General features: G+C 41.7%; 1 protein-coding gene across 2 annotated transcripts in view; it reads left to right on the forward strand.

The window, feature by feature from the left end:
- The window catches only part of LOC122816916 (protein FAM13A-like), a 1,835,067-nt gene that overhangs the window by 15,635 nt on the left and 1,792,291 nt on the right, over positions 1-27,141 (forward strand). The window lies entirely within an intron of this gene.

The raw sequence follows: 27,141 nt of genomic DNA on the forward strand, positions 1-27,141 counted from the left end.
TGTCTGTCAATGTATGCTATAAATGAATCTTAATGTGTAGAACTATGCATTCCACATGGAGTTATAAGAGAATATTTGTGTGGGAATAGGTGATGCTCTTGTGTGCGTTCCTGCTTTGACAGGTTCCACTGGTGTAGTGTCCAGCACAAGTCAACACATGGCTACTGCTGACAGCAAAGTGCAAGTAGCATGATCAAATGACACAGTAGCACTATCTGCAGCACAGTGTGGGGAAGTGTCACCCACATCCATCCTTACAGGAAACCCTGTAAAGGTACAGGCTGGGAACACAGCCTCATCAGGGCAGGATGGACATCTTCTAACTAAAAGTTCCTCCACCTGTGTCCCCAACATACATGGTGTCAGAATTTACACTGTCTCTGAGTTGTGCATAATCACCAAAGGGATAGATGTAGGCAAAACTGCAATCCAAATTGTAGCTTGCTACAGATCCCCTATCATGCCCCAGGATACCCACTCCTCTTTTCTTGATGTACTGGAAAATATTAGGGTTCAACCAAACACCCTAATAATGGGTGATTTCAACTACCCCACATTAACTGGGAAGACTACTCGTGTACCAACTCCTTAGCTCAACACTTTCTGGAATTCATAAACTCCAATGCCCTGGATCAACTTATCCACACCCCCACCAGGGGCAACAATATCACAGACCTACTCATTACCAACATGAGTAACCGGTGTTCCACACCTGAAGTCAACTCCTCATTGGTCCGATCAGACCATAAGCTAATCACCTTTGATATCCACATCCTGCCCCCACCCCCCATTAAGGAAACCACCGTAAAAAATTTCTCCAAAGCCAACTTTATGCTTCTTAAGACAGAAGTGGTGAACTTCATGACACCCATGCAGATGGACAATAAAGTTACGACTGCGGAATCCTACACAAATGCACTCTATAAGCACTTACACAAGTGCATGGATTGTGCTATCCCAAACAGAACCAAGATGCTATCCTCCAAAAAAAGGAAGCCAGTCTGGTGGGTCCCCTGCCATAAACAAACTGTACAACAGAAGGAAGAAACTGTTGCAGAAGAGAATAAAATCCCATGAGTGGAGGAGCTCCCTGGTCAGCCTCACTAAGAAGCTGAGATCCCTTATAAGATCCTCTAAAGCTAGCTATGAAAACAAAATCGCCACTAATTCTAAGGATAACCACAAAGCATTCTATAACTATGTCAAGAATCTCGATGGCAACACCCAGATCTGCTTGGAGTTGCAGCACAATGGCACGAAAATTACAGAACCAACTAATATTCCCAACATCCTGGCAGAAAGGTTCAGTGCTAACTTTACCCCCGCACCCCCTAAAGGGCCCATATCTATACAGGAAGAATGCAGTGTCCCTGTAATTACAACTACACAGGTAAAAGCTGCACTCTCTAAAGCCAAAAACACAGCATCCATGGGACCGGACAACATCCCAAGCTGCATTTTACACAAACGTCAGAATGAACTGGCTCCCCACTTAAGCACCATGCTCAATAATAGCTTTGCATCAGGCTTTGTGCCCACTGAATGGTGCACAGCAACACTTATCCCACTCCACAAAGGGGGATCTATCACTGATCCCGGGAACTATCGACCTATTAGCATGACGAGCCTGGTCTGCAAGGCCATGGAACGTATCATCATGGAACTCATTAACAAAGACGTTGGTAACCTCCAAACTCTGGATCCCACCCAGTTTGGGTTTGTGAAAGGCAGATCATGCCTCCTGAATCTGATCGACGACTTTGAGGCAGTCACCAAAGCCGTAGATGAGGGTAAGGTGGTTCACACAGCCAATCTTGACCTCACCAAGGCTTTCAACACCATCCCCCATTCTGGAATTATAGCTAAACTCACTAAACTAGGTATAAATTCCTATGTCACAAGATGGGTTGCCAACTGGCTCATTGACAGAACTCACACTGTAAAAGTTGCAGACTCCAAATCTGACCTCAAAGCAGTGACAAGTGGAGTACCACAGGGTTCCGTTCTGGGAACTCTCCTGATTGGTATCTACTTCTCTGAAGTACAGGCTAACACAGAAGGCCACTGGCTAATGAAGTTCACAGTTGACTGCAAACTAGGAGCCATAGTTAAGTCTCCAAATGATGTGGACATCCTACAGAAGGACTTCGCTGAGACAGATGCCTGGTGTCAGAGCCATGGCCTCAAGTTCAATGCCAAAAAGTGCAATGTCATCCCCTTTTGTAAAAACTCTGTACCCACGAACTACCCCATAGGCAGCAATCTACTTAACACCAAATGTGTGATGAGACCTTGGGACTCAGGTGGACATTAGTCTCTCCTTTGATAGTCACATCACCACAGTAGTGAGGAAGTCCTTCTACGTGGCGCACACCATCATAAAAGGGTTCTCATCCAGGAAAAAAGAGGTCATTGTTCCTCTCTACTCGACACTCATTAGACCCATTATAGAGTACAACGCCCCTTTTGGAATGTACCTCACAAGACATCTGCAGCAGCTGGAAAGGCCAGATGTACCTCACAAAGAGGATTACTGGCCTCAAACAAATGCCCTACACTGACTGTCTCAAAAAACTCCAGCTTTACTCTGTAGCATATCGCCTACCTGAAGTGATCTCTGCTTAACAAATAAAGCTATGTCAAACCCAGAGCTGTTGGACATGCTTCACCTAAAGAAATCCCAGTCCCTCCTAGTTACATGCTCTAGGGACCTAAACCTTGTCACCACAATAAACAGGACATGCTGGAGGAATAGATTCCTGTCCCAGAGACTTCCCATACTCAAACAGGCTTACCCATCTATGTCAAGCAAAGTTCTTCATTAGCACTCTTCAAGAAAAATCTTTGAGTGGATGGGAAATAGGAAATACACCCCAGGGATCACTTCTGTGTCTCTGCTCAACAGTGACACAGGAAAATAACTTTCTTGGGTGGAGTAAGCCAGGGAACCTTGTTGGCTAGGCTTATGTAGGCACTTGGGCTGATAGCCTAGTACCTACCTATGAACCTATGAGCATTGGGTGCTGCCATGACTCCATTACATCCCTGTTATGACTAAGACACTTACTGTTAACCAGAAGATGTGCAGGTCAGTGCCCCAGACACAACTGGCTGCTATGCACACCACTATAAAGAATAGTGAGTGTGCTCTGTGTCTAACAAGATGATGCACAATTGGAGAGTGACACTGAGCATATGAACAAGGAACATGCAGTACTGCTGAGGCCAATGGTGGCAAATGACTCCACAAGTGCTTCTATGAGACACGCACTGTAACCACTGTCTGATCTGTCTCCACAGGCTGTTTCATCCATGGCTTGGTGGGTCCAAATGAAGGATGGTCAGACTGCATAGACAGCTGGTGAGATTTTATCCCTGTCATGTGTGGCACACAGCCTGCCACTCCTGATCTTGGACAATGATGCATTTATGGGCAAAAATGCTCATCAGAATTGAAACATGGTACGCCCCATATGGGTGGAGTCTCACAATTTCCAGGGTTCTACCTCTACCCTGCCATTGACAAAATAAAGCCCTGACATTGCAAGCCAAAACAGTGGACATTGGCTGTGGTAATTTAATAGCCTCTCTACCCCACCACTGGATGGTGTGATTCATGATTTCTCAAAGTTTCCCAAAGTACATGGCAACTGTGTTCATCTTCCATGACTTTACCCCATTTCACAGAGTTCAAGTCTACTGTCTCTGGGATCCCCTTACTGTGCAAGTGATGCTGACAGCCCCTTGCCCATCCTATAACCTGATGATGTCTGATGCACAGTATGGTCAGTCACTGCACTGCCTGCATAGTCTTGGTCTGATAATACATGCATCTTACTATTCTGTGTTGCCTGTGCCACAGCCCTTAACTCCGGAGCAGACACCATCTCTCTGGCAGGGCTATAATGTATTGTGCCTGCTCTTCTGTGACTGTTGTACTGCTCCTGCTGCATGTTCCTTCCCTGATTGTCCAATCTGTCCTCCTCCTGCAGGTGTACTTTGCATGGAACTCTCTGACAAGATGTTTATCTACTGATCCATCAATTTGTGTGATACCTTGTTGTGCATCAAGGAACATAGAATACAAATCTTGTGACAGATGTCTGGACTGTATTGCACTGTCCCTTCTGACATATCAAGGCAATAGGAGCATCTTTTCAGTAGGATAGATGCATGCTTTACTACATTTTACATTTCTGCATTTGCTGCATTTATAGGTTATCTCCTGCATGGTATAGGGGCCACAGATGGAGGTCATTTAACCGGGGGTTTGTAGAGCATATCTGGAATCACTTGCAATGTACAACAAGCAATATAGCTGTAGCCTGCTTGCATAGACCTGTTTCTCTGGCATGTGTGTACACTTACCAATTAAATAACAGTGTGGAAAGCTTCTTGTAGAAACCTTGCTATAAGTCATGTGCCAAATGTGTGAATCAAGGGAACTGCATGGGTGTTGCATGAGTGCATTATAAATAATACTATGAGCAATACAGACTTCCTGGCAGTTCAGGAAGTAGAATTCTTTATGCTCTATTACAGTCCCTGTGGATGAGACAGGGCCTTGAAACAGTATGTGTGTGTGTGTGTGGTCTTTGGCCCACAGGTCCTAAGGGATCAGAAATGCTCCTCCACTTGCTGTATCAAAAGCATAGCTGCCAACTGTTCAGATTTTTGCAAAATATCCAAACTTTTGCCTTATAGTTTTGGTCTGTTCCTCCATAAAATGTGTCATTTTCTGGTAAATCATTGGGATGATCTGTGGATTGAAGTCACTAAATAATGACACACATTTCAGTTTCAGGCTTCATATCATTCAGAAAGATGTGTGCCAAGACAAACCCTGTTGTTCTAACAACTTTCAGAGTTTATAAGATCAATATTTAAAATGTGTCCCTATTTATGGGCCTTTGTCCCCCTATTATGTCAGGCTTTGTCCAGATTTCTTGTGCTGAGAGGTTGAGAGATATGAGCACGAGGTAATGGAACTGGTTTGGGATTTGTTAAACTGACACCTGCACTGTCCTTAACATGCCTCTACTATATCAATGAATGGTCCCTGTAGCTAAGATAATTAAAGCTACAAATACCTAGTATCCATGGGAATGGGTATACCACACATCTTCCTCAGTTCTGCTTGTGGGAAACACACTTTGACTAGTTCCCTTTCACTTTTTCTGTCCACATGGAAGCAGTCCACAGTCTGCTGGTCTGTGAGCTGGTGATATGTCAGATTCTGTTGTACTGCCCCCAATGGTAATATGTGCAACATTGTGGGCACTGGCCTGAGGGTGGCACATAACACGTTAATTACATACTGTGGTTAAGCTCCCATAATTCTGATTTACAGAGGCAACAATGGAGCTGTTTACCATGGTTCAGACCTGAATTTTATCAGCAAGGATGTTTCTGGTATCAATGTAAGGTCTCTGAAGGCAGCTAAAGAATCCGAGTCATATAGTATATGATGGAAAGAGGTCCTGACTGGGTAGTACGATGAGTCCCATTAAAAAGTAATTGATGGTATGATATAAAGGAAATGTAGAAATGGTACTGGTCATCTGATGAAGTCAACTGAATTTGACGAAAACGCTGTGTGCTCAACTGTGCTTGGAAAGGCGTTTATGGTGTTTTTACTCTATGGTTTTACATCTGTGGTTTGAATAAACTGTTTTCCGAGGAGCTGAGTCCTGCGATCTTGCTTTTTGTTCTTGCCGAGTTACATACTGTGGTTACTAATTCTAGCATCACTACTGTCATATATACTGTGATTCTCAATGTAAAAGAACAGATAAACACTTGAGCGCAGCAAGCTTGTTTTGTATTTTTCTGACTGACTGCCATTTTGTGTGCCATCATTTGCACACACAATTAGCTTATTTGCATAGAGCTCTTCAATTACATGTCATCATGCACTCGGCAGCTTGAGCTGCATTTCAATCTGCTTTTCCACTTGCACAACCTTCTTATCTAGAGCTTAGAATTGCTCACATCTTGCTACTACTATTGCTAATTTGTGCAGTGCAGAGCACTAAACATCTGTGATTGCCACACTTAGTGTTCATAGGTTCGTACTAAGCTAACTGCCCTTGCGAGCCACTTTAAGCCTTGCCAATTATCCCTTGTGAGACTCAAACCATGCACCTTGTGTTTGCAAGTCAAACACCTTAACCATTAGGCCACCCTTTTAGTATACACATTAAGTGGAATTACAGCAGTCACAAGCAATTAGTTACTTTATCTGTGCTGTATTGTGAAAAACAAACTAGGGTAGTTGCACTTATAGCTTTTCTGCAGTACATGGGAAAAGTTTCTAGTAGAGTAGGTGAACACGGCATGGATTGCCAGATTCATCTCTACTTGCATTCATAGAAGGCATACCTTTCCAGAACATTTTGTCTATGAATATCTGTGTGACAAGTTTTGTTACATCTGAAGCAGATAGGCATATCTAGTTTTCCATTTGACACCTAATTTTCTTGTTTAAAGTAGTGTTCATTCACTGATTATTTATATGCAGTCTGGATTAACAATATGAATTTAAAATATATCTTCATTCTTCACTTTATTAATCGATTCACCTCTGTTAACTAATTGTCCACATTTTAAATGTATAATGATTTATAATTGTGATAGGCTGTCTTTCATGAAGAAGGTTAAAATCATGGTGCGAGTCTGATGACACATTGACACTTAGAGGCCAACTGCCATTTATTGTGAATATGTCTTATTTCCATATTTGTAACATCTCTTGTATCATGCACCTTCTTTCTGCTGAGAACATTTCAGTGACGGCACATATTCTGTTATCTTCACATGTTGATTAGTGTAATTCCCTTTACATGGGGCTGTCTGACTGTAAGCTTGACCATTTGCAACTAGTTCAGCACTTCACCGCATGGTTACTTACAAGTGCTGTGCATGGTCTTCATATTACCCATGTTTTGTTGAGTCTTTTTGACCTTCTGTCACCTTTAGTCTTACAGTTAGTTTACATGATCTGGATCCCTCATATTTTAAGGATCTCTTGGTCACAAACTGTATGATTAGACTCCTGTGTTCACCTTTTGGGGAGATGTTGAAGGTTCTTGAGGTACATCTGGAGACTTCCAGTATCCAGGCTTTTTTGTGGTCATGCTCCTATCCAGTGGAACTAATTCCCTGATAGCTGAGATAATCTCCTTCACAATCCAGTTTTAAAAGGTTCCACAAAATCATTTGTTTGTCTTTGATTATTAATAAACCTTAGTTTTATTCCATACCTGTTTTTGTTCTGATTGTAACTTGTTTACTTTTGAGTTTTTAGATATCTGATGGCTCACAATATTTTTACCACAGTTTTATTCAGTACTTGTTTATTTCTAATATTCACTGTTTACTGTCTATTTATCTATGTTAGCTGTTTTATTGTAATGATGATTAACAATAAGCACTTGAATGCAAGTTTGCAAGACAAAATATGCTTCTTTGATTTCAAACAATACTAATGGTCTTATGTTTTTTTTCAAAGTTGCACAGAGGAACATGTTACTTTTATGAAGGTAATTTTGATGAAAGTAAAAAGAATGAGTACTGTTCACCTAAACTACTTTTACTGACAGTAGTTTACCTTTATCTCCACTGTTGCGTGACACTAGAGTTGGTGTAGATAAGTCTGGGTATGTGTCCATACTTCTTAACCTCTTAGTGCAAGAAATTTGGAGAAAGCCTGACAAAATTGGGGGGGGGGGGGTTCAAAAATAGAGACATATTTTAAATATTACTCTTATAAACTTAGAAAGTTGCTAGAGTAACAGGGTTTGTTTTAACATGCATTTTTGAATGATTTGAAGTCTGAAACTCAACTGTATGACATTTAGTAACTTCAGTCTTCAGATCATCCCAGTGACTTGTCAGAAAACCAATAATTTTATGAGGAGCAGACGAAAAAATTTGAAATATCTGGACAATTGAGAGGTATAGATGCGTCTCCACATGGTGAGTGTAGGGGACAAGTTGTTGTAATGTTCACCGAAGGAAATTTCTGCAACTGGTTTTCAGTTTTGTTTGTTTGTCTAAATTATCTTTGGCAGCTCAACATGAATCCATTGCACAGTAAGCTAATCAAACTCACTTAGGTCTACAAGACGCATCTCACTTACAGTCTCTCCTGTAAACTACTAGTTGTACTGTTAGAAGAAAGGATATTGTTTGTTTTTGGACAAACTAGGATTCAGTGTTCCTCATTATCACTCTGACATGAAGACATTCAGTGTTAAGTTTCTCTAATTATCCTACTTGTATCTTACATGCTGTAGAACTTGCGTTTCCCCAACAGACCACTTCTACTCACACAATTAATAGAAATGACTATTACTCAGTAAGCTGTGTTTATACAGAGCCTGCTTGCAATTATTTAGTTTGTATCTACATTAGCATGATAAAGGCTGATAAAATTAGGTGCCCATTTGATTCTAAGAGACAAGCATGATTTACACTTTTCCGTAAAGTCCCTGAAGCCAGGTTACAACAGCATGATCTATCATTGAAATATCACTAGAAATCCTGGTGATCAGAAAACTCTCTTGAAACTTTGATTATTAGACTTTATTTTCATTTTACACTGTTTATTTTAAACTGATCATTTTCCATAGTAACTGTATTATGCTTTGTAGGTCCTTTATAGTGGGCTGTGAAAACCTCACATGCTTGAGTTATATTCCATTCCTTGTACGCTTTTAGTTTCCATAATGAACTGTATTCATATAACCCTGCATTTTTTCCCTACATCCCTTTCAAGTCTTCCACAACAAGCCCTGGCAAATAACTTCCCATAATCCTTTAACATAACCATTTTGATATTTTGCCATTTGATTCGAAGATATGTTTATACACAGTGCCATCACATCAGTGGACTGAACATTGTGCTGTAAATTACAGTGCAGAACATACAGCAGAGTAGGGTGAACATATTTATGAAAAAAGGTTGAACACACAGCCATGAAAGTACAGAAAAGAAATAGCTATACAGTTAGGAAAGAAAGTATTCTCAAATCAATATGAGTAAACCACTGCAGCACTCCTACAGTATCATCCTCCTTGGTAAGATCCAACCATAAAGCGGTCACTTTCAAAGTCACCATCTCCCCTGACCCTCCGCTAGCTAGGGTCAAACAAAAAAAATTCTTCAAAGCTGATTACAACCTCCTGAGGGATGGTATAAATAGCTTCAAAGACCCCTACCCCACTGTAAGAAATGGCACTAATCTCCAAATCTACACCAAAGTACTATACGAGCATTTATATAGATGCATTGACTCAGGAATACCCAACAGGACAAAATCATCCTCTGCAAGGAAGAGTAAACCTGTCTGGTGGACATCTGCAATAAATAAACTATATAACAAAAGGAAAAAAAATATTGTCCAGGGCCACGAAGGAGCAGGTGAAAAAGGACACCACATACACAAATGCTGTAGATATAGCCAGTTAACTGGCTGACATTCAGGGAAAACTTCTCCCCTCTGTCCCCCCCCCCCCATCAGTAAATCAGGACATCCCCAGTACCTGCCACCCACAACTAATCTCTAGGCAACAGGTCATTACTGCCCTCTCAAAGGCAAAAAATATGGCCTCCATAGACCTGATAACATCCCTGGCTGCATCCTACATGAACTCGTGCATGAACTTGCAGCACCATTATGCACCCAATTCAACCAAAGCCTGAGTACTGGCTTTATCCCAGCTGAGTGGAGGACAGCCACAGTCATCCCTTTACACAAAGGTGGAGCATCCACCAATCCGGGAAATTATAGACCCATCAGCATAAATAGCCTGATATGCAAGGCCATGGAATGGATTATCATGGACCTCATTAACAGGGACATTGGCAACCTCCAAACACTCACCCTCACACAGTTTGGCTTCGTCAAGGGGAGGTTGTGTGTGTTAAATCTGGTCAACTTCTTTGAGACAGTCACCAAAGCCATGGACGAGGGGAAGATGGTGCACACTGACTACCTTGACTTGGGCAAAGCCTTTGACACTATTCCCCACTCGAGCATAGTAGATAAACTCTCAACTAGGCATCAATCCATATGTCACCAGATGGGTAGCAAACTGGTTCACTGATAGAACCCACCTAATCAAAATAGGGGAAGCCACCTCAAGCCATAGACCTGTAATGAGCGGTGTACCCCAGGGATCAGTCTTGAGGCCTCTGTTATAATTCTCTGAGGCCAAAACCAGTAGACTATGACCAAGTTTGCAGATGACTGCAAGCTGGGTGCAGTCATCAATTTGCCAAGTGATGTGGCGTCCTCTAAGAGGGTCTTGCCCAAATAAATGACTGGTGCCAGAAACATGGCATCAAACCTAATGCCAAAAAAATGCATCATCTTCCCCTTTGGGGAGAGTGACATCCCCAAATATTATCACATTAATAACAATGTCCCAAGTACACAATCAATAGTGAGGGATTTGGGCACCCAGGTTAATAGCAACCTGACTTTTGACCACCATGTTGCTTCCATTGTACGAAAAGCTTTCTACATGACCCACCTCATAAGCAAGGGTATCTCATCCAGAGACAAAGAGGTCATAACATCCCTGTATTCTGCCCTTATAAGGCCAATTATTGAGTACAACGCCCCCTTCAGCATGTACCTTGCAAAGCACATGCAGGAGCTGGAAAGACCACAGAGGTTCCTCACCAGGAAAATCCAGGGCCTCAAACATCTACCCTACACAGGCTAAAAGCCCTATCCCTCTACTCAGTTTCATACAGACTCCTCAGGGGTGATCTCTGTTTGGCATATAATGCAATCTCAGACCCCACTTTGATGGGACTGCTGCATATCCGCAAGTCAAGTTCCACTTCCATACGTGTGACCTCAACCTGGTCTGTGATATCATTAGGACTTGTTGGTGGGACAGATTTGTATCTCATAGACTCCCCCATCTGTGGAATAGACTCCCTCTCCATGTCAAGCAGAGTACCTAATTATCCATTTTTAAGCACAACCTGGATATCTGGATGAGAAACAGAAAATACACCCCTGGGATTCCACCTGTGTCCCTGCTGGACAGGAGCTTTGGGTGCTGACTTGTCTAAACATGGGCTAAACTCTTAGCTAGGCTTATAAGGGCATTGGGGCCAATAGCCTAGTGACGTCCTATGATCGTATGATTCAGTGAAGAGAGACAGCTTTAGTAGCTACTATTGAGAGGGTTGAAATAGCATTTTGTGTTGACAAAGGTAGAATTAATTGCTGTAGGAGAAGGGTACACTTCTTAGGGACTCCAGTACAAACATGTTACAATTAGAAAATATGGATTTATTTCTCAGTTGAGTTTGGATTGAATCATATAGCTGAGATAAGGGCTCAAAAATAATGAAATTACTACTTTCACCCAATAATTAATCAGTCAGCATTAAATATGAGAGCAGAAATGTAGGAAAAGGGAATCCTACTACAAAGTAAATGCTAAGAGTGTGAATCCTGTGTGTGTGATATAAATGGTGTACTTGTCTTGTGTGGTAAGGGGTCTATGGCTATTGTAGGAGGTGACATATGTGCTGAAATTTTGTAACTGCAGAGTGATTGATGTGACACGTGCTGTATGTTCAGGAAACTGAGAGTCACTATACTTTCTCTTTTATGACGATGCTGCCCTTGGAGTTAGAATATAGAAGTTAGTGGGAATGTGGGAGCTCAGCCTTAGTAATGGGGTGCCTAGGGGTTTACTGCCACATGAAAAGTGTCTGTGTATTAATGTGCAGTTGTGTGCTGGTCTGAGTCACTAGTATGATATAACCATTTTAGTTAAAATAGCTTTGAAAAATCCATTTTCATAGATGCATATTTGTTGGAAAGGCATGTCTGGTCAGTGAATATTGCTTGTTTTAACTCATTTTCTACAATGGAACTTGGAAATTTGCACTGTAGCTTCCAATGCGCGGAGCGTAATCTTTCTGAAAGCATAAAATTATGTCCTCACATTTCAAACAAATGTTTAATTTTGGAACCACAAAGGTTGCTAAAAAGTGGTAATTTCAAGCTCTTCAGCACAAACTATTTATTATGTTTTAGGTCTTAAACAGGATTTTATAAATAACAGAAAACACAGTGATGTTTGTAATACTTTATAAACAACTTACAATATCCCAGCAATCACTCAGGTTACACACATGCTGCCATCAGCATTTTGTTTATCCAGATAAAAGCTTTCATATGAGGTTAAGCAGTTCTGTCTGTGATACTTGGGTTTAGATAATTTTATAAAAAACACAAAATTTATGACAATGTAAATAAATATTATACAAACAATCGTATCTCTTTACCTGTACTGCACAGAAGTCAAATATCAGTACAGTTGTGTTTGCCGTTGTGTAAGCTTTAAGAAGAAATCTTTTGATACTTTATATATCACATGGTTTTGGAATTATTAATGCAATATAAACGGGCAATACTTGATGCCAAAGGCTTCGGTAGGATGTAACTGCAGAAGCACCAGGAGGTCTCACTCGGCTGTAATGAGTTAATAGGAAAGAATAAGCCCTCCTGTTTGGAGACATTTACAGTTAAATAGCTTGAGGGTGAAAACAAATATTTGGCACAAAATAATCAGCACTTTTTTTTATGATGAAAATGTGCATCAGGTAGCTTCCTAAACTGTAAGAGAGGGCATCCATAAACCATGTGCATGGTACACAAGACATGAAATATTTGTCATGTTATGGAGAAGTGTTATAGCATCTCCTTCCCAAGTACAAGGCAATATGAGTGAGACGACTTTGCAACATGATGTAGCTCATTAGCCATGGTTCCTAATAGGAACCATGCAACTTATTTGTTAAGCAGGTAAAAGATAACCAATTTCCAGCCATGACCCAGTCACCAATGCTAAGGCTAAAGAAAGTACATTTATATGGTTTATAGTAACCAAGTAAATAACATGCCTTTGTGAAATGAGAGAAAACAGGGGACTCTGAGAAAACTGGATTAGTCCGAGAACACTCATACTGATAGAAAGAAAACATGCATACTTTTCATACTCCATGCTGTGTGCCACTCTCACATTACACACTATATATCAGGATTATTTTCTTTGGCTAATTATAGATTCATAGGTGGTTACTAGGCTATTGGCACAAGAGCCATTTTAAGCCTAACCAAGCTTATCTTAGAGTTACCAAATATTGCTGGCATTGGTCAACACTACAAGCAATTTTATGGTTACAAGATAGGCTTGTAATATCAAATGCTCACAGGCTGTTCCTGTCCATTAGGGTCTTGGGCCCCAAACAAGGGGTAAATGTGATTTCCCATCCATTGGTCCAAGTGGGTCTATATCCTATGTTCGAAGTTTTATAACTTCAAATGTTAAAATATCGAATTTAAATGTTCGAAGTTATAAAACTTTGAACATATGTAAAAAAAATAAATAAATAAATAAAAAATAACGGCTGTAGGCAGGGGGCCAAGCCCCCCCTGAACCCTCACACCCCCCACTCATTAAATATACCAACTCCGAGACTGCACTACAGTGCAGTAAGGGAAATCTTCCCTGTACCGCACTATAGTGTGGTCTTGGAGTTGGTATATTTAAAGAGTGGGGGGTGTGGGGGGCACAGGGGGGCATGCACCCTGCCTACACTAGTCAGGTAAGTTCCGTTTGTTTTTGTTTTTTTTTTTTATTATATGTTCGATGTTTGAAACTTTGAACATTTAAATTAGATTATATAACGTTCTATGTTTTCAAACTTCAAACATATAATATAGACCCAGTCCAAGTTGCATTTTAAGGTAAGGGATGAGCTTTGTGTCACATGGATGGGAAACACGTTCCAGAGAAGCAGTAATCTTTAGAACTCATACCTGTCTCTCCAACATATCCTGTTTGTTACAGACAAAGTTTAGGTAATTAGAATGGGGATTTCTGATGCTATTTGTTTTGTAGATGTACAACAAATCCATCAGTGGGTAAAACAGAGTGTGACTTGTAGGCTAGGCATAGAATGCCACACAGCAGTCTGTAGAAGACCGAGTACAGGTACAGGGCATTGGGGCAGTCTAGGACTTGTTGTTTACGCCCTGTATTCTTTTTGTGATGAACCTCTGTGTTCTCTCAAGCTGTTTCAAGTGCCTAGTCAGGTAAATTCTGAAGTCTGAATTGTACTCAATAACTGGTCTGGCTGAGTACAGTGGAACAATGACCTACATGGACCTGGATGCCATATCCTTGTTTATAAGTTGTGCAACATAGAATGATTATATGAATTATTCTTTTATCACAGCTGACACATGGTGGTCAAAGGTCAGGCTACTGTTGACATGTGTTCCTGGATCTCTGACCACTTTTTTACTTTTAGAGGTTTCATTTTCAAGGTGGCTGTATTTCCAAATGGTACTATTTTGTATTTAAAATTGAGTTTTAGTCCATGGCTCTGGCACCAGTTGTTTTTCTGCATGAGTATCTGTCTCTTTAGGGGGTTCCACAACCAAGAATAGTTTGACATTATCTGAAAAACTTATCCAGAGGCCCTTAACACTTGCCTTGACTTCAGAGGAGTAGATGCCAAAAAGAAGGGACCCAAACATCAGTCCTTCTGGGATTACACTACTGACTGGCCTCTTTGTGAGGGTGGATTCCCCTATCCTAGTTTCTTGTGTCCTGTCAGTGAGACAGCTGGTTACATATTGGGCAACATATCTTTTTATGTCTAACCTTGTATGTTTATCTACAATGCATGACTGAGATATTGTGTTGAACACCTTGACTTGGATGAGGTAGGCAGTGTACACTGTGTTGCTATTAACTGAAGGCATTTTTTATAGTTCCAGTGCTTTATACATAATTTTTTCAAGTGGTTTCTGTGCTCTGCCTAGGTATTTAAATAATTATTTTGTGACTTCTGAAAGAAGTCCACCAGGTTAAGTAAATATGATCGGTCTTTGATAAAACCAAATGAGTTAGGGTCCAGTGTCTACATTTCCATTGTCATTGTTTATCAGATCTATAATTGTTTCAATGGCCTTGCATATGAGACTAGTCATATTTATAGGTTTGTAGAAGGTTCCCCTTTGTGCAGAGGGATAACAGTTGTATTCCATTCATTTAGTATGAAGCCTCTCTGGAGGTTATGCCTAAGTAAAGATTCTAGCAGGCCTGACAGGTCATGTTTAATGCTATCCAGGAGGCATTTTGGAATATAATTACAGTTAACTTATTTTATGCATAATCGAAAGAGCCTGAAATTCTATATTGGTATTATTTACGCTGTGCAGGAGTAATGTAAGTCAGGCATATTTTCTTTGGCTAATTACAGTTAACATTTTATTTATATTCCAAAAAAACTATAAATTATATGTTTTGTTTAGTTTATATGTTGATATAATTTAATTAATGCAGGAGTAATAATGTGAAGTAAATACTGGAGGGGTCATGGGAGTTTAGTACTATCTGCATATGTTTGTGGACTTGTGGACACATGACTGTGTACCCTGCAGTGTATTGCTGGAAGTGCTACATCAGTACTTGGTCACAGGGCCACTGTTGCATGTCATTTGCTCTATATGTTTGAGGAGTGAGAGATGGGTCTGCCTTCTTGGCATTATGTCAGATGCATTCATTGTAGGCGTAAGGCTTCACCAACTGTGTCTTGTCTTCTTTCTTGTTTGTGATTTTCATGGACAGGATATCGAGGCATAACCAAATTTTGGTGAGTACCCACTCTTACGATGTGAGGGTGGCATATTTGTTACTAACAGAAGATGTTGCATTTTAACTTCAACTGAATGATTTCCACCAAGCACTGTAATAATTCACTGCTGAATGGGAAGTGTCTGATATGAAAATTAGCACCTCAAATTAAAGGTCATTATTTTCTCCAAGATAAGAATGGTCTTCCCTCTGCAGAAGAAGGGGAGTAGCTACTTTAGGTGGAGGTGTTTTAAGTATGCTTGGATTGGGAGTTTGACCAGATGGTGTGTGCAGCAGAAGCAATACTATAGGTCTTCTGCTATACTGCAGTGATAAAGTGATAGCTAAATCATCCCCAATTTACCAGTCATTTAATGTCCTCAACCTTACTTACAACCATGAGCTTTGAGAAATAAGAGAGGTTATGATGACCGATAAAGTGTCAGAATTATATTTTCATAGTGTATCTAATCTCTCTCACTGTCCATTGTAGGATAAAATACTCAGCAAATTATGATAGTCTGAGTATAGTCACTGCTCTTATGTGTTGAGAGTAGACTGTAGAGAAGTTGTGGAGACCTTGTGATGATGTCCACTGGGCACCTGCTGTGTGATATATATACTAGGCATAAATATTTGGGAAGAGACCTCTAGGCAGCCACAGAGAATGTTGATATACCTCTCATCTAGCATGGAAAGCCTGTGGGTCCCACAAGGTGAGCAAGAGATTATTGCTGGGCATAGGGAAGTTTGTTCTACCCTGCCTGTTTGTACCACTTGACTCGGCAGGTCAAACATAAACATGCAGCATGTCTGTTGTAAATGTACTACCTGCTTTTATGAGTGAAAAGGAGTCATGAAAAGTTATTTGTTGCTTAATTTTACCTGTAGGCTAACAAACTCAAGTGCGCTAGCCGTTTAAAAGCATTTATAGCATTTACTGTCTGTTTTTCCTCTGTTTTCTGCAAAAAAGACAAAAACAAAAAAAAAATCTTGTTTTCCCGCCTTACTGAACTAGAATAGTCCAGTCTTCAGAGTTTGCTGATCTCTGGGCTTTGTCTTGGTTCCTGTGCTATTCCATATCCTTATTTGGATAAAAGGAAGCATCTCTGTTCACCAGTGGGAGTGGGGAGCACTGAGCAGCCTATTTGTCCCTAGAGGAGTGGTTCCAGCCAGAAACTTGTAGTCTATTGGCCATTTTGGGTCAATTCCTAGCTCTTTTCAGCCCCCTGTAATAAAGCCCGCTTTAGCGTGCTTTTGCATGATTTAGCGCGGATTTGCCCATAGAGCAGCATCGGGCAGCGCCGGTTAAACTATTTCTGGCTCCGTAAAGTCTGCTCTTCAATTTTTCCCTTAGAACTTCTCTACTTGCAATCTAAACAGTCTATTCTCTATCTCAAAAGCTCAGCACTTGCTCCTAAAGCATTTTTATATAGGTAAAGTACTTGTATACTAAACAAAGTACTACATTAGCCTAGAATCCCCTTGAGTACCCATTTCCCTATAGGCCCCTTCTGACTCAGTTACACAGCAAACTTTTTCACTTTTTCTAGCATGTCGAAGGGTCAGTTGCTAGCGTCCTCTCCTGTTCAGCTGGTGAATCTGGGCATCTTAAGGCAATGTTACAATTGCCTCATGTACACAGACAACCCACTCCTTCTCCCACAAAACACAAATACATGTGAGAGATGCAACTATATAGCCAAACTGGAGGCTGAGCTCTCTCAACTCTGGACTGGCAAGACCAGACAGGAGGAGAAGGAAACCACGCACACCACAAACCCAGTTTCACATAGAACTATCACAACTGCAAAACAAACACATAAACACACAAAGACATACTCGGAGGCACTGATCAAAAATCTACCAAAACTACAGAGGCCTCCAAAGCAGACACCCAAGCAACTGCCACCTCAAGACATAAGACATGCAACACATAGTTCTCAAAGTCAGTGTGCTAAACAGTCACAGCCCTTAAGGCCAAACACAATGCCAGACAAACTTGTTATAGGTGACTCCATAGTCAGACACACTGACATCCCACTCACCAGACTGAACAAGGAAAAGATCACAGTAAGCTGCCTGTCAGACGCTAGAATCCACCACATAACACAAGCACTCGGGTCACTCCACAGCAAGTACAAGTATGACTCAGTCATTGTCCATGCCGGTGTGAACGACCTGAGACGTACCTCCCTGGACTAAATGAAAAGAGACATAGAGGAGCTCTCAGATTATGTAGCCCAGGCCGGTATGACCCTGACTCTAAGCAGTATCCTACCCTCACCAAGAATGATGCCACAATACAGAGACAAAATGATCAGCTTTAATAATTGGCTTAATTACTGGTGTCATTCTAAGGGGGCGGCCACGGTGGTGCAGTGGTTAGCATTGCTGCCTCACAGCAAGAGGTTCTCCGGTTCGATCCTCGGCTGGGGTGCCTTCTGTCAGTCTGCATGTCCTCCCTGTGGTCGCGTGGGTTTCCTCCGGGTGCTCCGGTTTCCTCCCACATCCCAAAGACATGCTGCAGGTGGATTGGATACTCTAAATTGGCCCTAGGTGTGCATGTGAGTGTGCCTTCTGTGGAAGGTTGGGCGCCGGGCTGGCAACTCGACACCGTAAAACTCCACTGCCATTCAAATGTGCGGACAAGGTGATCCGCTGTGGCGACCCCTAACCGGGAAAAAGCCGAAAGAAGAAGAAGACTGGTGTCATTCTAAGGGGATCCAATGTCTGTCTGCCTGGGATGACATGCTTGACAAGCCACGCTGCTTCGCAAGGGACGACTTGCACCTGTCACCCCTGGGCTTCTGGATATTGGCAAAGGCTCTTGCCACCCCCATAGTGCCTTTTTTAGGCAAGGCTCAAATGATAAACCTACCGGCCCTAGAAAACAAAAATGGAGAAAAACTAAGGGTAATACTGCTCAATGCCAGAAGTCTAAACCTCAAGATGCACGCCCTCGAAGCCCTCCTCAGTATAGAGAACGTCGATGTCTGTGCTGTGACTGAAACCTGGTTCAAGGCTCCTGAGAGCACCCCAGCACTATCAGGTTATACCTCATATCATGCGTTCTGGCCCCAAAATCCGGACCGAACCACAAAAGGAGGGGGAGTATCCATATTCATAAAGGATACCCACACCTCCAGGTTAGTGGCAACGCACGAAGCATCGGAGACCATCCAGGTGCAATTAACCATAGGTAAAACTGCCCTACAGTTTGTAGCATGCTACAGACCACCCTCTCAAACTCAGGAAACCCACACAGCCTTCCTGAAGACACTGGAGAGTATGACTGTCTCTCCAAACACCATCATATTGGGTGACTTCAACTACCCAAACATAGACTGGGAACATTACTCAAGCCCCAACACCCTAGCCCAAAGGTTCCTGGAGTTCATAAACTCAAATGCTATGGAACAACTAGTCAGCATTCCCACAAGAGGAGAAAATATACTAGACCTGATCATCACAAACATGGGGACAAAATGCTCCACACCAGAAGTATATCCCTCATTGGTGAGATCAGACCATAAATTAATCTCACTGGAGATCCACATCCCAGCAAAAAAGACCACAGTGAAGAACTTCTCAAAAGCAAACTTCACACTTCTTAAGACTGGAGTGGTATCCTTCAAGACCCCCGAGCCAGTGGAAACCACAACCCACGCTGCTGAAACCCTTACAAATGCCTTCTACGAGCACCTCCAGGAATGTATGGATCAAGCAATCCCTAATAAAATCAAGACCCTTTCCACCAAAGGCAGGCGCCCGGTCTGGTGGACCCCAGCCTTAAACAAACTCTACAACAAGAGGAGAAAGCTACTACATGACAGAGCAAAATCCCTAAAAGGGAAGGCATCTCTGATCACTACTAGCAAAAAACTACGATCACTCATAAAATCATCCAAGGCCAACTTTGAGAGAAAAATCGCTAATGACACAAAAGACAATCATACGGCTTTCTTTAGCTATGTTAGAAACCTGGGTGGAAACTCCCAGATATGCTCAGAATTAGTCCAAAATGATACAAAAATCACTGAACCCACAGACATTGCCAACATACTGGCAGACAGGTTCAGTGCAAATTTCTCCCAAAAGGAAAAATATCTATCCCACCAGAGTCTAGCCTCCCAAACATCTCAGATGCCCAGGTGAGAGCTGCTCTCTCTAAAGCAAAAAACACAGCATCAATGGGACCGGACAGTGTCCCCGGCTGTGTGCTACACGAACTCAATGAGGAACTAAACCCACACATAAGGCTGCTGTTTAATCTTAGCCTTACTACAGGATACGTACCCAAAGAATGGCGTACGGCAACTGTGGTCCTACTCCACAAAGGCGGTGCTTCTACGGACCCTGGAAATTACCGCCCCATAAGCTTGACGAGCCTTGTCTGCAAAGCTATGGAGAGGATCATAACGGAACTCATAAATAAAGACATTGGGGACCTACAGACACTGGATCCTACCCAATTTGGCTTTGTCAAGGGCAGATCCTGCCTCTTGAACTTGGTCGACTTTTTCGAAACAGTCACTAAGGCCATTGATGAGGGTAAGGCAGTTCACACAGCCTACCTTGACCTAGCAAAAGCGTTCGACACAATACCCCACTCGGGCATCATAGAAAAGCTCACCAGCTTAGATGTAAACCCATATGTCACAAGATGGGTTGCAAACTGGCTCAAGGACAGAACCCACAGGGCTAGAGTTGCTGGTGCCATGTCAGACTCTAAGCCGGTCACGAGCGGTGTCCCACAGGGCTCAGTCCTGGGCCCCCTCTTGTTCGGCATTTATTTTTCTGAAGTGCAGGCAAACATAGGGGGATTGTGGCTGACAAAATTTGCAGATGACTGCAAACTGGGCACCATAATTGACACTCCATCAGACACAGACATCCTCCAGAGAGGTCTCATAGAAATGGATAACTGGTGCCAGAGCCATGGCCTTAAGCTAAATGCCAAAAATGTATAGTCATACCCTTTGGGAAAAACAAGGTAACCCCTAATTACCACATAGGTGGTAATCCATTAAACACGGAAGAAGTTATCAGGGACCTGGGGACCCAAGTTGACAGTAACCTCTCTTTTGACACTCACATTGCCAAAGTGGTTAGAAAGACCTTCTACATTGCCCACCTGATCATGAAGGGATTCACATCCAGATCAGGAGAGGTCATTGTACCCCTGTACTCTTCACTTATCAGACCAATGATTGAGTACAACGCCCCATTCAGAATGTACCTTACCCGACACCTGCAGCAGTTGGAAAGACCCCAAAAGTTCCTCACCAAAAGGATAAAGGGGCTCAAACATATGTCATGCGCTGCCCGACTGAAGAAACTCCAGCTCTATTCAGTCGCATACCGTCTGCTCAGAGGTGATCTGTGCCTGACATACAAGGCCATGTCCAACCCGGAATTAATGGACATGCTCCACCTCAAAAATCCAAATCCACCAGAGCCACGAGAGCAAGAGACTTAAACCTCAACACGGATATAAATAGGATGTGCTGGAGGGACAGATTCATCACCCAGAGACTCCATACACTATGGAACAGAATCCCAGTCCATGTGAGGCAGAGCCCCTCACTGACTCTGTTCAAGAGAAATCTTGACGAGTGGATGGGAGATCGTAGGTTTACCGCGGGAATCATCTCTGTGTCACTGCTGGACAGAGGCACAGCAAACTAATGGGTATAGTATTCTCATCCTAAGGGGTGGTGAAAGCCACACACACTCTGGCTAGGCTTATAAATGCCCTAGGGCAGATAGCCTAGTATGAACCTATGAACCTATGAAACACACACACACCAAAAACTGTCATTTATTCATGAGTAACAGCTTTTTCTAAGAAACAATAGTTAACATTTTTTACAGGGTAGAATTACTAATGATGACGACTGTTACTATGATCATCTAATTCTTTATTTTAATCATGTTTCAAACAGTATTCATTGTTATTTTTCTGAGCTCTTAAGTGGACTATTAGCATTGCTCATTTAATTATATTTTGTAGTAACCTTTCAAACTTACACAACTGGCCAACACTGCTTTTTGAGTTGTAATTAGAGCTTGTAAACTAAAACAATGAGTAAAAACGTCACACAGGAAAACCAACTGGTTAAAAACGCAAAAAGAAAAATCTAGCAAAGCTATACTTTCCAATAAATGCCCATGACTTTTTCTTGTCCATAAATAGACTTAAAAGTAAATGTAAAAGAAAAAGTCATGGACATTCAGAATTGCCATTTAGCTGAAACATCTGATATCCTTAAAGGATAATTTGCATATATCCCATGTTGCCTCTGATACAAGAGGTTTAAGGTATCACACAGTGTAATTAGAGCTTGTGGTAATTAAACTTGCACCCCCCCTCCCCCACCGTATTTTACATTACACAAGCAGTAATTTGTTTTAGTTTTTTGTGACTGCTGGAGGCTTGGAAGCTGGAAAACAACTCATTTGGGCTATATTTTGCATCCAGGGAAGTACATTTACAATACTGCACTTATTTTACCGTTTAAATCAGTTTTGTTTCCTGTCGAATTTGTGCTGCACCTGAAGTTAAAGCACTCGTATCCTTCTTAGACACCATTAACAAAATCTGCTCTCTTTCTAGACCTGTCTAAAGCATTTGATACTATATTCCATTCTATCCTTCCTTCTCAACTTTCTTCCCCTGGGCTGTCTTTTCAATCTCTTAACTGATTTGAAAGCTACATCTCTAACAGACAATACACCATCAAATGGCAGCACTCCATCGTTCCCTTCCTTTGCAACCCTACTGGCGTCCCACAAGGTTCAGTTCTTGCCCCCCCCTTCTATTTAACATTTTCATTAATAACTTACACTAAGCTTTACCACACTTCTCTCTAGTCCAATATGCTGATGACTCGACCATAGTCTGCTCAGCACCCACCCCTGTTATCCTTCAACAAATGACCCAAACCGCTTTCTCTACTGTTGAATCCTGACTTTACCAAAATCACCTGACCTTAAATGCCAAAAAAACACTTATGTTGTTCAAGACTTTAACATTATCTCATTGAATTCAATAAAAATTGAGCTCTGTTCATGTGTTTAAATATCAGAAGTATAACTTATAAAACTCATGACCTAAATGCCAACATAGTCTTATACTCTCCTGATAGTCTCATCCTGAATGAAACCTGGCTCAAACCTCACATCAAAAGTGAGGAAATACTTCCAACAGGTTATAACATGCTTTGAGTAGATAGACTATCTAAGAAAGGGGGTGGCGTGGCTCTAATGTTTAAACACCACCTCAACATCCAGATCCTAAATACATCTGCCCCCAACATTGAAAATGAAGAAATCCTATATGCCAACCTCAAACTAAACCCAAATAAAACAATCAACATCATAGGATGGCACTTCCCACCTGGCCAAAACATCCCACCCCTGGAAAACGTCCTGAATTGGGCTAACAATTCCCTACCCCAGGAAACCATAACACTAGGTGACTTTAATATCAACTGGCTATCTTGTAGTAACAATCATCCAGCCCAGCACCTAAACCTTCATGGTTTCTCCCAACTAATACAGTTACCTATCCAGATAAATAAAAATTCTAACATACTACTCCTGACTGGATATTAGTCAATAAAGACCCTCACTCATACTTAGCTAGCTGTCTACCAGACAGCCTCAGTGACCACACTCCAACATTCCTTCTGAAACACTACTTAAATTGTGCAAAACCCATTATGTATAGGCAAATACGAAATAGGGTAAACTTTAACCCTCTCTCCTTTATCTCATCCCTTCAAAAATGTGATGACACCACTAAAGTACCTCAGTCTGGATGAAGCTGTCCACTTCTTCAGTAGCACCTTCCTAAACATCCTAAACACACACACCTTCATAAGAAATGCCAGAATCAAAGCACAATACTCCCCTTGGCTACAAAAAAAAAAAAAAACAAACAGGGCACTAATGAAAATCAGTGATAAGGCCTGGGAGCACTGGTGCTTAATAAACCCCCCTCCTCTAGACAGTCATTCCTAAAGTTGTGCAACGGGATCAAAAAGCAAATAAAAGAAGATCTGCTCAGCCCAGTCCCTACCCAAACTGCAAAAAGTGACACAGGAAGCCTTTTCCTCTGTTGAAACTTGGTTATCTGATGCCCAATTAATACTCAACCCAAACAAAACTAAACTACTCATCTTCCAACCCACCAAACATACTCAAAACAACTCTCACTTTAACATCACAGCAAAAGACAACACCACTATATACCCAACTGAACACACCAAATTGATAGAAGTGGAAATAGACAATAAACTAAAATTTGACATTCATATATCCATGACCATAAAAAAAAGTCCACAAAAAACTAGGAGTGTTATACAGAAATAAGCAACTTCTCACCAAAGCAGCAAAGATTTCAGTAGCAAATTCCCACCTTATCTCCACCCTACTTTATGCCTCTCCAATATATACCAACCTAAGACAATGCGAACTAAACAAGCTAGAGACCTGCTACAACAAAATGGCCAAATTCGCCACAGGGGCATCCTACTGTAGTCACCACTCTCTCTCACTTGCTGAACTGGGCTGGCTTGAACTCCCTCACCTCCTTCATGGTATCAACTCTCACTCGCCCACAGACTAGTAAACCATCCACTAAATGTCCCATCCCTCCAGAATCTACTCCAACCCTATCGCACCACCAGACCACTAAGATCCAGCAACAAAAATCACTTGCAGATCACTAAAGCCAATAACTCTGCTGATGAAGCACTATTCTCTTGCGCCATAGCCAAATTATGGAACTCCCTGCCACCCACAATGTCCTCTGTACCATCATGCACCCACTTCAAAACTTTACTAAAAGCGCACCTAAAAACATGCTGGCTATGCCCTTGCAACTCCCACTCTAATATCACCCACCCCATCCAACCACTACCTTTCTTTCCACCCCACTAAATACCTTGATTATAGCAAGCTCAGATGCTCGTAAGCCTAGTACTTATACAGCAGGAACTTCTTTGTGCAACATTTGTTAATGTCTGTTATGTACTTCGCAGATAAATATTCTTGTTGTCTACTGATGTACTATGTTCTTCATCTGTAAATATGTTTGTAATTAATTGCTATGTTAATCAAATTGTTAATCGCTATGTAATCCAATGTAACTACTGTCTGTTTATTTTAACTGTGGAGCTTTTCTCCCTGGGCCTCCACTGAAAATGGACCTACGTCCAGTCGGACACTCCCGGTCAACAAATGTAAATAAATAAATAAATAAATAATAAAACCCAATATTATCAGTCTGCCCAAAACTCCTCCCATCACAACCCTAATCAGGTCTGGTCCACAATAACCTCCAGTCTCCACCCAGGTAAAGTAGGCACCCCCCACCTACCACTCCCCCTTCCTCCATCAGTATTGCTGACTCATTCAATGAACACTTTACTGAAACCATTCTGTCTTTGACTAAGCAACACAACCCTCTACCCACCATCCCTACATCAAAACCAAATACTCTGCCCACAGTCTTTTCTTTTTCATCAGTGGCTACCTCCTATATAAAAAAAAAAAAAAAAAACTTTGAAACTTAAGACTACAAAACTTGCAGCTGACAATCTCCCCACTGAAAACCTAAAAATAGCAGCAGAAGCCCCAGCTTATGCAGTCTCTATCGTAATTAATTGGTTATCAGAAAGCTATGTCCCCACACTGTGTAGAATATCCCGCATCATTCCCCTCCATAAAGGTGGCTCCTCCACTGGACTTTCCAATTACGTCCCATAGCCATCCTTTCTCCACTTTCCAAGATACTTGAGAAATGCATCTATTCTCAAGTCTTAGACTACCTCTTAGGTAATAACCTCCTCTCCAGCACCCAGCATGGCTTCAGGCCATACCACAACACTACTACCACCTTGCTCTCTTTCACTAATGCTATCCTTCATCATAAAAATAATGGCCTGTTCTCTGCTTTATTTCTGGATCTAAGGCTTTTGACAAGGTCTCACACAAACTACTAATCTCTGTTCTCACTAACCTATCCTTTTCCCCATCGGCTACTGATTGGTTTCACAGCCATCTAATTGGACACCGACAATCAGCTTTCTGGCATAATGACCCATCTCCTCGACTTCCTGTAACACTTAATGTTCCCCAAGGCTCCATCCTTGGTCCCCTACTATTCTCACTCTTCACCAATGATCTATTCACAGCCACCAAGCATGCTTCTCTTATACAGTTTGCAGATGACTCCACCCTCATCTGCTCAACCCCAACTATACCTGAACTTCACAAGATCACACAGGAAGCCTTTTCATCTGTGGAAAACTGGCTATCTAATGCCCAGTTATTACTCAGCCCAAGCAAGACTAAACTCATTGTCTTCCAACCTACTAAATCTAACCCAATTATCCCCCACATTAATATTCTAGCCAAAGACAATACCTTCATCTCCCCAACAGAACACACCAAACTACTTGGTGCTGAGATTGATAATCTCAGATTCGACACTTGCATTTCTCTTAACATAAAAAAGGTTCACAAAAAACTAGGTGCATTTTACAGAAACAAACAATTTCTCACCAAGACCGCCAGAATTTCTGCTGCCAATTCCCACCTAATCTCCATGTTACTCTATGCCTCTCCTATACTTACCTACCTTAGACAAACGGACCTAAACAAGCTCAAGGCTTGCTACAATAAAATTGCTAAGTTTGCCACTGGTGCATCTTATCAGAGCCACCACTCTATCTCACTTAGAGAACTTGACTGGCTTGAACTCCTCAACTTCTTCACCTGAATCAACTCTCCCTTGCCCACAAGTTAGTAAACCATCCTCTTAAAGTTCCATCCCTTCAAAACCTTCTCCAGCCCTACTGCTCCACTAGACCTCTACACTCCAGCAGCAAAAATTTACTTCGTGACCAAACCCAAGAAGTCAACGGGATAAGCACTATATTCTCCTGTGTCATATCCAGATTATGGAACAATATAACCACACTACCTTCTTGCAATCACTTAAAGACTACACTAAAAACTCACTTAAAAAGTCTCTGGTTATGCCCATGTACCAATCCCAACTAGTAACCCTCCTTTTACCTCTCCCCTCGCCACCGTGCCTCACACTGTGTGATCATTGCATTCCTTCCTCTGCAGGCTCTGACTCACCGTCCCCTTCCCTCCTCACTCAGTTTTTCAGACCTGTTATAACATGTTTAACTACCTCACTTCATCTCAACTCCAAAAACATATCCAACTGATTTACACCTATCTTCCTCTCACTACCATGTATACTACTGACTCAGTCTCCTCTCTTACTCCTCTACCTTCCCCTTCCATCCCATTAGCCCTTCTAGCTTGTTCCACCTTTGTATGGAACTTCTGCTTTATATCTGCTTGAGTTTAGTGCAATATTTGTGTACAAGATTTAGGTATATGAGTTTAGAACAGTATCCGTTTGAGCTT

Source organism: Protopterus annectens, chromosome 12.part0 (assembly GCF_019279795.1).
Source record: "Protopterus annectens isolate FY-2018-M chromosome 12.part0, PAN1.0, whole genome shotgun sequence".
Classification (NCBI taxonomy): domain Eukaryota; kingdom Metazoa; phylum Chordata; order Ceratodontiformes; family Protopteridae; genus Protopterus; species Protopterus annectens.